Genomic DNA, 3,897 nt, shown 5'->3' on the forward strand with positions numbered 1-3,897 from the left:
TTATTTTTTCAAATAAATTTTCTGCCCCCTTTTCTCTCTCTTGTCCTTCTGAGATTCCTATAATGCAAATATTATTATGCTTGATGATGCCACTGAATTCCCTTAACCTATTCTCTTTTTTCTTATTCTTTTTACCTCTTCCTGTTCAGTTTGGTTGTTTTCCATTACTCTGTCTTCCAGCTCGCTAATCCATTCTTCTGCCTCCTCTAATCTGCTAATGAGTCCCTCTAATGTATTTTTTCCATTTCAGTTATTCAGTTCTTCATCGCTGACTGGTTCTTTTTAATATTTTCTATCTCTTTTTTGAGTGTATCCCTGAGGTCCTCCACTCTTTTTTTCAAATCCAGTTAAGTATATTTATGACCATTACTTTGTATTCTGTATCAGGCATGTTGCTTATCTTTTATTTAGCTCTTTTGTTGTGGTTTTGTCCTTTTCTTTCATTTGGGACATATTCCTCTGTCTCATTTTTCTAACTCTCTGTGTTTGTGTCTATGTATTAGAAAAGTCAGTTATGTCTCCTTATCTGAAAAGTAGTAACCTTATGAAAAAGCGGTCCTATGGTGCCCTGTAGTGCAATGTCCCCTGCTCACCAGAACCAGGCAATTCTGGTGTTTCCTGTATGGGTTGTGTGCACCTTATTATTGTGGCTGAGCCTGGTTTGCCTTCAATCCAGTCCTCTGCAGTGGCCCATCTTGCCTGTTGTAGGCAGGGTTTGGTCCCTGCACTGTTAAGGAGCCACTTTGGGGTTACTATGCTTTTGTAGTTGGACAGTGTCAGTAGTCAGACCAGATGCCTGTCCCCTGTCCATCTGCTGGGGCTGCAGACACACTGATCAGTAGGACACTCTCTCTGCACTGCCAGTTATAAGGTTTGACTGCTGGGACTGAATGCATTCTCCAGGGAAGAAGTGGCACTTTGGAGTGGCACCAACTCCTGCCAGAGCTGTTTGCAGGATGAGATGAGGCACGGGAGCTTTGGAGGGACTTTTGCTGAGTGCAGCAGGTTGGAGGAGGGAGATCCTCAGGAGAATGTGGAGATGGGGCATGTGGTGTTAGCAAGGTAGGTGGAGTGCTCATAATGGTGTTTGCAGGTATCCAGGTATCTATGCTGGGGTGCAAGGGAGAGAAATGGTTGTCTACTAGACCTTTGTTCTGGGAGAAGTTGCCTAAAGATCCCTGCTTTCCAGCACACAGCTATACCCCAGATAATTTCAAACTGCTGCTTCTATGCTTATCTCAGTGGGATTGTTATTCTGGTTCTTCAAGAGCAGGGACTCAGTTTCCTATTGCCCTCTGGCTCTCAAAGAGCTAAGCCTACTGATTTTTAAAGAAATGGGTGTTAAGCCCTGCTGATTTAAAAGGTCATGAAGTTAAGCCCAGCCAAATGTAATGGGGCTTCATCTTCCCAGTGCAGGTCCACCGTGTCTGGGTTGCCTGTTGTGGGGTCTGCTCCTCTCCCTTCTTCCTGCTTGTCATGTTCCTCCCATTTGTGGTCTTGCCGGGAGTTTGGTTCCCTACCACATCTCCACCTCTCAGCCCCTCTTTTCAATGTAGTCTCCTCTCTATGATTAATTGTGGAAAGTCTGTTCTGCCAGTCTTTGAGGTTGTTTTCTGGGTTAGTTGCACTGATGTCGCTGTTATCTAGGTATGTCCGTGGGGTGAGGTGAACTCAGGATCCTCCTACTCCACCACCTTCCCAGAAGTCTGTTTGGTATTTTCACAAACACTGTGTTCATCCACGTTTGTCCCATTTTCAGATAGCATCTTTATGACTATTACTTTGAACTCTTTATCAGGTAATTACTTATATCCATTTCGTTAAGGTCTTTTTCTGTGGTTTTATCTTGTTCTTTCATTTGGAACACATTTCTCTGTAGAAGATTATTCCTAATGAAGTTTATCACTTATCCACCAAGGAATATGCTGAAACATCTACTTTTCTCTTTCTCAGAGACAAGGGCCAAATTAGCTTAACTTTGAATTGTAGAGATTGACTCTTGATTAGAGCCACGGAAAACTGTGCTAGGTAGATGGTGAACAGGTTATACGCTGATATTCACTGTTATATTAATTTAGATGCATGATATACTGGGAAAGAACACGATTTAACAGAAAGTCTTTCCATTCATAGTGTTTTTCTCCAATTTTCACCTTCCTTGTGGCTGTTTTGGTCTTAGTCTGACACTGTAGGGAAATTCACTGTGAAGTGTGGAACAAGTGAGCATGTATCCTCTGTCCTCAAAAGTTGGCATGCAAGCCTGTGAACTTGGAAAGAGAACAAAGCTTTCTAATATTGTAAACCAAGGAAATGTAGATTAAGAAGTCTGGTTTCCTCTTCTTTGCATCAGCACATAACAGCTGTCAGATACCACTGAATAATTTACTCCTCCTGTTCCTGAAAGGTAGATAGTTCTTATTAAAGCATTTCCAGAAGGAAGTATGTTTTAATTTTGAACAATGGCACGCACGAATGAAGTGGTAATGCAACAATATAAGAGAAACTTTAAAAGGTATAGTATTTGCATTTATGATTTTTTGGTCCCACCTAATTCCACTCTCTCTGGTGGTCCCTGAAACCTCACCAGCAGGCTGACATCCTGACAAATTCTAAAAGGAAGAAGGAAAACAATGTAAAAGGCAAAGTGGGTGTGGCAGCTAGAGAGGTCATGGTGAACAAGAAGGAAAGTGCAGCTACTCAAGCCTATGCAGATAAGGCATTAGGTTCAAGGGCTGAAAGGAAGTACATCAGATTGAAGAGTACCCACATGGTACCTGTTGACAGACTTCAAAGAAAGAGCCCAACCTCTAGGTTCTTGTTTAGCCCTCACTTCTAAACAAAGCAAGTTGCAAGACCAGTCCTAACATCAAGCAGCAGAAAGCTTCCTTCCTTGGGAAAAAATTGAAAGCATCTTTCTGTGCCCTCTTCTTGCTAAAAGGGCCAGCTTTCTCCTGAAGTCCCTGCTGTGATGGCATTGTACAAAGGGAATGGTCATTAGAATAAAAATATGAGTCCATGTTCATCCAACCCTGCAGGAGTTAATTCCCCTCCCTGAGGGTCAAATTCTTCACCTGGAAAATGTGGTAGGCAGATTGAACCAGAAAGCCAAAGATTTGTTTCTAAAAGACTTATTTTCTCTATTCCCTCCTTACTTCATTCTTCCAATGAACTTAGCTATAAAATCACAGTCTAGTCTCCCTGCTTTCCATATACCTGAGATTAATTCACATACTGTCTGAGTAACATGATAAAGTCATCTTTAGAAACATACACACACCGGTTTCAGAATGACACCCTCTAGGGTCCTGGTTGCCAATTTGATCCAGGAACACATAGTCAGCTTCCTAAGGCCAGGCAGTGTCTTTGCCAGCATCCACTGCCCATGTTCTAGTTGATTCTCTCAGGAGATAATACTTTCCTTGCTAAAATGTATACTTTTTGCTGCAAACAATGAGTATATGGACAGGTCTTCATTGGACTCACTACCTGAACAGTTTCTTATATTATTTCTCCAAAGCTGAATTAACTCACATGATTTTGTGTTGCACAGAAAAACATTAAGATATCACACAACTCTGGCATGAAAGTTCTTCTGGAATATCTTGTGGCATCAGCCTTTTAGCTAAACAGGAAAGCCATTCAATACCGCCCCTGTAGCAGTTAAATTCTTAAGTATTTATAACTTAAATAATTCAGAGCTGTGTTCACAAGTTAACTTTGTTCTCGCCCATATTATTGTGGAGACTCCCAAATTTACTCCATGTTGCCAAGGAAGTGTTCAAAGCACTTCATACTTAAAGTCACACTGGCCCTCTCTCACATCCACATGAGACACCAAGCCCTACTTCACTCTTGTTTAAATTTTATTATTGTACTTATTAGTAATAAGCCAAGAGA

The sequence above is a fragment of the Eumetopias jubatus genome, unplaced genomic scaffold (assembly GCF_037043125.1).
Source record: "Eumetopias jubatus isolate StellerSeaLion01/CBP00866 unplaced genomic scaffold, mEumJub1_p1.0 scaffold_3, whole genome shotgun sequence".
NCBI lineage: Eukaryota > Metazoa > Chordata > Mammalia > Carnivora > Otariidae > Eumetopias > Eumetopias jubatus.